The sequence below is a fragment of the Peromyscus maniculatus genome, chromosome 8 (genome assembly GCF_049852395.1).
Source record: "Peromyscus maniculatus bairdii isolate BWxNUB_F1_BW_parent chromosome 8, HU_Pman_BW_mat_3.1, whole genome shotgun sequence".
Classification (NCBI taxonomy): Eukaryota; Metazoa; Chordata; class Mammalia; order Rodentia; family Cricetidae; genus Peromyscus; species Peromyscus maniculatus.
Window position 1 is genome coordinate 102,443,317 of NC_134859.1, and position 9,837 is coordinate 102,453,153.

The window sequence follows — 9,837 nt, forward strand, 5'->3', positions numbered from 1 at the left end:
TAACTTGTTTATATTAATCTAAATTCTGCCACATAGCTCATTACCTCTCCTCAGTACCCTAAGTCCAACTTCCTCCATGTCTGTCTGGGGAATATCCTATTCCTCAAAATCTTTCCCTGAGTTCCTAACTCTGCCCGGAAGTCCTGCCTATCCTCTCCTCTCTAGCTATTTGCTGTTCAGCTCTTTATTAAACCAATCAATAAGGGAGGAGAAAGATACATCTTTATACTTTGTACAAAAAGATTATTCCAACATTTGCCCCTTTTAGAAATCCAATAAAATACTCTTTCTCTAACATCAATAAACTATATACAATAAAAACAATTATCAGGTAAGAATTACATTCCCAATGTCCAGCCCATTTGGGATTTCCAACTGTGGAGAAATTACTCTATCATCTATTCTACTTGATGAGTCTGTTGTTTTGTACCTAAACACTTTCTATCATAACTTATATTACTAGGCAAAGATATCCTTTTAGAGATTAAAACAATTTCAGATAAACAACTTAAGATTATATGTTTCTCAACCTTTATAAACTTTAAATCTCTTTCTGAGTTTCTTTTTTAAATTTGGTAGCAATGAAAACTATAAAACCATAACTATCTAGTCTTTAATACCATCAGAGACCTGAGAAGGATAAACTATTACCTGAGTAAACAGAAAGTACAGAGCAAGCAACTTCCAAAACTAAGAAATGACAGAGATGGCTGACTGCCTGGACAGTCACTCAAGATTCCTCTGCAATGTTGGAGCATCCATCTTCAGCCTTCAGGCCCAGAGTATCTGACAGACTTTTCCTGGAGCAGAAACTTTGAAGGACTGGCCTTCCTTGTTTTTGCAAAGTTTAACAGTCAACTTCTTTTGTCTCCTGCTTGTGCAATGTGAACAGCATACTGTTGCAGTCAAGGCAAGAACAGTTTCTTGCTCAATGGTCAGCTTTGCCACATTTGAAGCAAACTTCATGTGGAGATTCTTCAGTGCCTGTCATCTGCTTCAAATTAGATTGGTGCTGAGAAGACAGTGTCACTGTCATGAAAGCTTTATGTTATTAAAACATCTTAAATGTCATATTCTATAAATCTCTGAAGTGTTTAAAGACCACCTATCTATCTAAAATGTATCTCTGTTTAACTTTGAAAACGTACCTAATATGATGACAAGCTTGATTGTTATAGATGACTATTAACCTGCATTTCTTAATTATCCTAAACAGTTTATAATAGTAGCTTTCAGGGCTAGAACACTACATTACATTTTTAAAGGAGTTGCATAGGTACAATACCTTAAACAGGAGCAGAAACATCTATACAATATGTTGTAACAAAAATAAACTTAAATTCATATCAATGCACAAAAATCCACGCAGTGTAAAATATTGAGACTAGTAGTTGCTTTTTAGTTTCAAAGTAGATTCAAAAATCTACCCTTTTATCCTATCATTCCTATATCCCCCATTTTTTCATCCCATATGCCCCTTTCTTTCCCAAACCTTAGATAAAAGAGGAAGGAGGATAGAGGAAAGAAAAAGGAAGAAATCCCTTAATTTAACTCTTTGTTTAGTTTCCTCCCTGATCATGAACAATAATAACTTGTACTCAACCCCCCTAAATGACAACAAACATCTGTAACCCACCAAATGACAAAAAACAACCTTCCATACCTCTCAGGAATGTGAGTGTCGTGTTCTTAAAATTGCTTCTTGTTGTCTGGGGGTGATGGCATCTTCAGGTGACCCAGAGAAAATTGGGACAATGGTCATGAATTGGGAGAGCTAGTTGTATCATTGGTTGTCCAGTTTCTCTGTGATGGAAAAGTGCAGGGCTTAACTGAAGTCCTGGCTAGCACTCTGTGAGGATGGATCATCTTAGCTAGCAGCTTTGAAGTTGTCCTGTATGTATGCAGATTTCTGAGGAAACAGCAACACAGGCATTCTGTGAGTCTGGATCACCCGGGCTACTTGTCTTGTCTTCATTAAAGTCTGGTCCTTTTGTTCTGAAAACATACAAACTTTTAAAAGTAACATACATATCTTCATTAACACAAGTATGGAATGTGTGGTATGCACAAATCATCTAAAGATGATTCTCTGTTCTATATTTGAGCAGGTAAAAGTCTGTTTGGACTACATAACCAAACTGTCAGGAGCACATTGTAGGCAACAAGATTTATCATGGCTCATCCAGTTTCAGAGCTGTTCCCATGTAGAGGGACCAGCATATAATGTTACCTGTCTTATAGTTTTCTTGGTTCCTTCCTCATCTGCAGCCATGATTTCAGGAGATCTCCCCTGATCAAATATGATCTTTATTAATTTTGAAGGAGTCCATAGCTTTTTCTTTCCTGTGGAAACAAAGGTATAACCTCTCCCCCAATGTAACACATTTCCTGAATTTCATTCTGAAGTTAAGACATCCTTAAAATATATATGATGCCATTGTGTATATGTGCCACAATTTATTTATCCATTCTTCAGTTGAATGGCATCTAGGTTGTTTCCAGGTTTTGGCTATTACAAACAATGCTGAGAAAAACAATGACATCATACGGTTTGCAGGCAAATGGATGGATATAGAAAAAATGATCCTGAGTGAGATAACCCAGACTCAGAAAGACAAATATGGTATATATTCACTCATTGGAAGATACTAGATGTGGAACAAGGATAACTGGACTGCTACTCACATCACCAGTGAGGCTACCTGGAAAACGGGACCCCAAAAAAAGACACGGAGAAATGGACGAGATCTACATGAACAGCCTGGTCATGAGTGGGAACAATGAAGGGCGACAGTCGAGGAAAAGAGAGTGGGAGATCCTAGCTGGATCAAGAAAAGAGAGGGAGAACAAGGAATAGGAGACCATGGTAAATGAAGACCACATGAGAAGGAGAGGAAGCAGAGAGCTAGGGAGGCCCACGGAGATCCACAAAGATACCCCCGCAAAAGACTGCTGGCAATGGTCGAGAGACGGCAGGAACTGACCTACTCTGGTGATGGGATGGCCAGACACCCTGATAGTTGTGCCATAAACCCCATCCAAGGACTGAGAAATCTGGATGCAGACAGCCATGGCTGGGCCCCTGGTGGAGCACTGGGAGTCTAATTAGTGAGAAAGAAGAGGGTTTATATGAGCGAGAATTGTTGAAGCCAAGGTTGGATAAAGCACAGGGACAAATAACCAAATGAATGGAAGCACAGGATCTATGAACCAAAGGCTGAGGGGCCCCCAACTGAATCAGGCCCCTTGAATGGGTGAGACAGTCATTTGGCTTGATCTGTTTGGGAGGCAGCTGTGCATTGGTGCCGGGTACTGGGCTCATTGCATGAGTTGGCTATTTGAATCCTGGGACTTATGCAGGGACACTTGGCTCGGTCTGGGAGCGGGGGAATGGACCTGCCTGGACTGAGTCTACCAGGTCGATCCCGGTCCTCGGGGGAGACCTTGATCCGGAGGAGGTGGGAATGGGGGGTGGGCTGGGGGGAGTGGGAGGGGGCGAGAGGGGGAGAACAGGGGAATCTGTGGCTATTATGTTGAACTGAATGGTGTTGTAATATATATATATATATATATATATATATATATATATATATATGATTTAATTCAGCAGGTTTTTTTTTACTATTCATTGTTTCTCCACAGTAGCTGTTTTTTGTTCATTAACATTTAAAATATTTGAAGTAAATAAAGCACTACATAATGTCTAAATGCCCTGTGTATGGCATTTCCCATTCTTACACGGCTTATTCTGTTTATATTACTTTACTCTCTCTTTGAAGACTTACTTTATTATTTTCTAAGTATTTAATTTTTTCCCTATGGCTGTCTACACCCATTTAATTTTCCTTCTTCAGCACCTAAGAACATTTTCAACATCTTGTACCTGTTCAGAGATTTTCTGTCTGGCCTTGGTTTTCTGCTTGCCTGCAGCATTTCTCTGACAGCGTGAGCTAAGCCTTAAAGGGCGCCTGTCATGACAGACTAGACAGGAAGGGGTGATTGTATTCAACAAGCACCCACAAGTCTGCTGGGGAGACTGTGGTTTTGAAAGGTCTTTTCAGCTTTCTTAGGAGGGTGACTGCAATAGCAAGACAGCATAAGACAGCCCAGGCTAGCCCAGTGGTGAGGGCCACTGCAGAAGGCTCAGCCTGGGGCAGCACTGCTATGAACTCAGAGCAGAGATTTCTCTGCCAGGGACACCTGTCACAATGGCCACTAGGGCCACAGGTGTTCCCTCAGAGACAGGGAGAGTTTGGGTTTGAGACAAGGTCTCATGTAGCTCAGTCTGCCTTGATCCTCCATCCTCTGGCACCAAACTGCTGGGATTCCAGGCATTCACCACCATGCTCACTGTTATGAGGGGCTGAGGACTGAACCCAAGGTTTCATGAATGCCAGCAAGCACTCTACCTGCTGAACTGAATCCACACCCCTTGTGTTGTTTGTATAAGACAGAGTTTTACTGTGTACCCCAAGTTGTCTTCAAACTCTCTCCAGTGTGAGTCTCCCAAGTGGTGGGAATCTGAAGTTGGTTTAAATCCAGAGGACAAGTTGTAAGTGTCCATAGGTACAGGTATAGAGTAAGCCTGGTATCAAACTTTTGGGAGGAAAATTTAAGCATACGCACACACACACACACACACACACACACACACACACACACACACACACACACACACATTTAATCTTCATTGCCCACTTGCCTGGCTTTGAAATCACCTAGGAGAATACCCTGTAGGTACATCACTAGGGTGTGTACTGGGAAGTTTCAATGAGGATGTTGGCAGTTCTAAGAACTCTAGGCTGAGGTCTGTATTCTGTCATATTCATAGACTGGCACTGCCCCAGTTGTCATCAGCGAGCTGTTATCCAGTAACTGATGGAAACAGATGCAGAGACCCACAGCCAAGCATTGGTCTAAACTTGGGGAATCCTGCTGAAGAGAGGGAGGAAGGATTGTGCCGGCCAGGGGGACAAGGACATCACAAGGGAATCCCCAGAAACAACTAACCTGGGCTCATAGGAGCTCAGAGTCTGGACTAACATCCAGGGAGCCTGCATGGGACCAACCTAGGCGACTTACACATGTGTGACAGTTGTAGCTTGGTCTACTTGTGGGACTCATAGCAGTGGGATCAGGGGCTGTGCCTAGTGCTTTGGATGTCTTTTGGGAAACTCTTCCTCATACTCGGTTGCCTTGCCCAGTCTTAGTACAAGGAGAGGAACTTAGTCCTACCTGAACTGGATATGCCATGCTTTGTTGGGATCCATGGGGAGCCTGCCAAACAGAGGAGGAGTGGGTGGGGTGGATAGAAGTGAGGAGGGCGGGAGAATAGGAGGAGTGGAGGGAGGGGAACTGTGGTCAGGATGTAAAATAAACAAATAAAGTTAATTTAATAAATGATGCTGATTGAAGGAAAGATTAAGAAGACACTGCCATCTACTGGCCTAAGCCACCTCAGAACAGACACCACAAGGGGAAGGAAGATTGAGCCTGATAGGTAGGTAATAGGAGTTTTAAAGAATCTGCAGCCAGGACATTAAACTGCTACAGAAAAGGGTCTTGATCTAGAACGGTCTCATGGCTTATTAGAAGGACAACAAGATCTGAAGGTGTGACACCACACTCGCCCAGTCACAAGGCAGGCAGAAGAGCTGACTCCGCCCTGATGACTGGTCCCCAACTCATCCCCACATGCCCATCTGTGCACCTTAGGTCAGTCCCCATGCCTGCTGGGAGCACCATATGGCCCAGGCATACACCCACAGCTCTGAAGTCTCCATCCTCTGGTCAGTGGTCACAGACTAGCATCTGAGGTTCTTCACGGACTAACAGGCACATTCTGGTTTACTCACAATATTTCAAGGGAAATTTGTCTGTGTAAGTTGAACTGTGGGTGCTCTGTCCTTGGTTGAGAATCCATATTTTAGTGACCTCATCTTTCCCTGGGCTATAGGTAATGTCACATGTCTTCCACTCAAATGGGTCTGACTGGTTTTTGACAAAAACAAAAGCAGTGTGGAAGATGGTGTGCTTAACACACACTGCTGAAACATTTGGATATCCACACCCCAGAAAACTAAATGCCTAGACCTGCCCCCCCATTCAGAACAAGAAATCCCAATTAAATCATGATTCATGAGCTCAAAGGTTGACAAACATCTACAAAACTCAGGCCTTTTGGCTACCAGCCTAGCCAAAAAAGCAGTGAGCTCCACTTCAGTGAGATACCCTGCCTCAAGGAATGAGGTGGAGAGTGATATAGCAAGGCAACTCACACCCTCCTATGACCTCTGCAAGCTCATGTGAGTGTGCGCACACACACACGAGGTGTGGAGGAGTCAATAAATATAGTAGATAGATGCTTTAAAACTTTATAAAAGTGCAACAAATACAAGGTTGCTATTGATTTTTTATAGACAATACCAAACATAACCTTTAAACAAAATTTGAAGAATTGTGTGTCATCAAAGCTTTAAATGTGTAGTCCAGGGAGATGGGTAATGTGCTTGTCATGTAATCATGAGGACCTGAGTTCAGGTCCCCAGCACCTACGTAAAACCTGGGTACAGTGGCACACATCGGTAACTTCAGCACTGAAGGTGGGGGAAGCAGAGCCAGGGGACTCCCAACACGGACTTTCAGCAACATTTCTTTCGTTTTTAAAGTTTTACTTTCTTTATTTTATATTTGTGAGTGTTCTGCCCGCCCATATGTATGTGTAAATGCAGTGCCCACAGAGGCCAGAAGGAGGCATCGGATTCCCTGAGCCAAGTTCTGAGACAACAAATGTGGCTGGCTACAAAGAGTTGAACTTAGCTCCTCTGCAAGAGCAGCCACTTCTCCTAACCGTTGGGCCATCTCTCTAGCTCAGATGAGGTTTTCTTTTTAGGAATGATTGGCTAGTCTGAAGGTGTGCATAGAAGAGGACCTGACCATTGTTTACAGACTTTCTGACATCCACAAGGGTGACATGACATCAAGACTTGAGACTAAAGTTCTAGCAATGAAACAGCAGTGGACCTGTTCAGAGCTGAGAAATTAGACAAACCACACAAACCACAGAAGTCAGGAAAAAACCAAACTTATTCAGAATCAGTGTCTTCCTCAAAGTGGCTGGCATTGCAGGGCACTGGGAAGATGTGATAAGTGTTAAATTAATTGAGAGGAAACAATTGATTATTAGTTCAGCCTTGATGGAAAAACCAGTAAAGAGCAGACACGGTGGTTCAAACCTTTAATCCCAGCACTCAGGAGTTGCAGACAGATGGGTCCCTGTGAGTTCGGGGCTAGCCTGGTCTACATAGAGAGTTCCAGGCCTTCCAGAGTTACAGAGCAAGGCCCTGTCTGAAAAATATCAGTTAAAAATTGGTCAAGGACATACTTACTCATAAAAGGAAAAAATTTTAAATCCTTCACAAGGACTAGGAGGATGGCTCAGTGGTTGAAGATGCTGTGTGAGCCTGGGGCCCTAAATCCAGTTCTTAGAATCATGTGGAAGTGGAAGGAGAGACCTGATTCCACAAAGATGTTCATGGACTGCCAAATGTGTGCTGTGACACGCAGATGTGTGACACACACCACAAACATAATAAATAATAATAAATAAAAATGTAAGATATAAAATAAAAATGCTTACAAGAAACATGAAAGCAATTTTCAGGATATCACCTCCATTTATCTCTGTTGCTGTTACTACCCCCCCTTACTCCTCCTCCTCTTCTTCATCCTCTCTGAGGCTTTGGATTGTTTGTTTAAAAATGCCCTTATTTATTTTTATGTGCATGGATGTCTGTGCCTCTGTGCATGTCTTTGCACCATGACAGTGCTCACAGAGGCCAGGAAAGGGCATTGGATCCTCTGGAGTTGTAGACAGTTGTGAGCTGCCATATGGGTGCTGGGTATCAAACCTGTGTCCTCTGGAAGTGCAGCCAGTGCTCCTAACTGCTGAGCCATCCCTCCAGGCCCTGCTTGTTTTTGGAGACAGAGTCCTATGGAGCCCAAGCTGAACTAGAACTGACAATGTAGCTGAGGATGACTGAACTCCAGAACTCAGGCCTCTATCTCCCAAGTGCTGGGATTACAGACATGTGCTTGGCTTGGTATTAATAATTTCTTAAATGAGAGGAAAAAAGTATAATTAGTAGACTAATTTGGTACATTGTAATTAAAAGTCATTTATCAAAAGATATTTTAAAAAAGGTGACTGGGGCGGTAGGTCAGTCAATGAAATGTTTGCTATGTGAACATAAGGACTTGAATTGGATCTGCGGAACCCACATAGAAAGCAGGCCTTCAGGACACATGCTTATGACCAAGTCATCCATCTGTGTTCTGTTTCATCACAAACACAGGAAGGGGGAGGGGGGAGAGGAAGAGGAGGGAAGGAGGCAGAAGAAAAGGAAAAGGATGCTCTAAAGTGTTTAACCGCAGAGGAAAACGATGTAATAGTGTGCTAACCCAGCCAGCCAGAGCAACACAAACAAGATGCACATCACAGTGTCAACACATCAGTGTGCATGGACCTCCAAGACACAACGATGTCGAATGATAAAACCAAAGACTTAGAAATGAGGCCTGCCAACTGGGCATGTTAGCACATGCCTATAATCCCAGAACTAGGGAGGCTGAGGCAGGAGGATGAGGAGCTGGAAACTAGCCTGGGCTATACAGTGAGACCCTGCTAATGAAAGAAAAGGAAGAAGGAAGGAAAGAAAGAAGGAGAAAGGGAGAGAGAGATATACGGACAGACACAGTCAGACAGACACCCAGACACACAGGTAGATATTTAAACAGAGGAAGAGGGCTCGGATGCAGCTCTGTGACAAAGTGCTTGTTCTGCATGTCAGGCTTTGGATTTACTCCTGAACACTGAGGGAAAGAGTGGAACACTGGTACAGGCAGCTGGTGCGGGTGGGTAAATCTCTGTGAGTTGAGGGCCAGCTTGGTCTGTATAGCGAGTTCAAGACCAAGGCTCCATAGTGAGACCCTGTCTCTAGAAAAGAAAGTATAACTCTGTCTATAGAAAAACCCCAAACAGAGACACTGAACAATACACCCTGTGCAAACCCATGTGCATGTATGTGACAAGACCTTAAGGCCAGCAGAAAAAAATACCACGTTGAGGTTGTCACCGAGGAGGGTAGAAAGCAGGAATGTGACATCAGAGAGAAGGATCGTCAGTATAAACTGCATTCTATTACAGTACCTGGAGGAGGGCACAGCACCAAGAGTATTTGCATGTGAGCTCTATCTATTTATTGGACATTTTGTCAAACTGCCCTCTAAATATCTATGTCCAAAAACTCTGATTAGCGCCTCCTCAGCCTGGGTTTGAGAAGCTTCCCTCTGCTGTGGTCTCAGTGCTGAGAAAATGTGACAATTGAGTGCTCAGCCATAAATGGGACATCTATATCAAACCCTACCCTACGCCACCCCAAGGCACCTCCGCGCTACCAGAAGGTGACTTCACCATACCCCACGCAACCCCATTCTATCCCAAGGCTCAGGAACATTATGGAAGGAAGAAGGAGAAGAAAGAATTCAACAGCCATAGGTGAGGAGGAGAGTGCTGTGAGAAGCTGGGATGTGGCTGAGGCATGGTCACTGCACTCATGACACTGTGGCTGTGGTCACCTGTCCAAGACCAAGACAGCAAGATCGGTTAACATTCTGGCGGGCGGCACTATGGACTCAGTGGTTTAGGAAAAGAAAGAAGAATGGAAGGAGGGAAGACCATGAAGGGGAGGAGGGAACACATGAGGGAGTGGGAGGGTGGGGTTGGAGGTGGATATGATAGAGAGATGTTGTACATGTGTGAAGTTATCAAAGCATAAG

General features: G+C 43.6%; 1 long non-coding RNA gene across 1 annotated transcript; it reads right to left on the reverse strand.

Moving 5' to 3' along the window:
- Positions 1-655: 655 nt before the first annotated feature.
- On the reverse strand, positions 656-4,137 carry LOC143267036 (uncharacterized). Its single transcript, XR_013041964.1, has 3 exons — positions 3,884-4,137; positions 1,664-1,909; positions 656-1,029 (listed from the first exon to the last, which is right to left on the reverse strand). It is a non-coding gene; the product is annotated as an uncharacterized LOC143267036 (long non-coding RNA).
- Between the last annotated feature and the right edge of the window lie 5,700 nt (positions 4,138-9,837).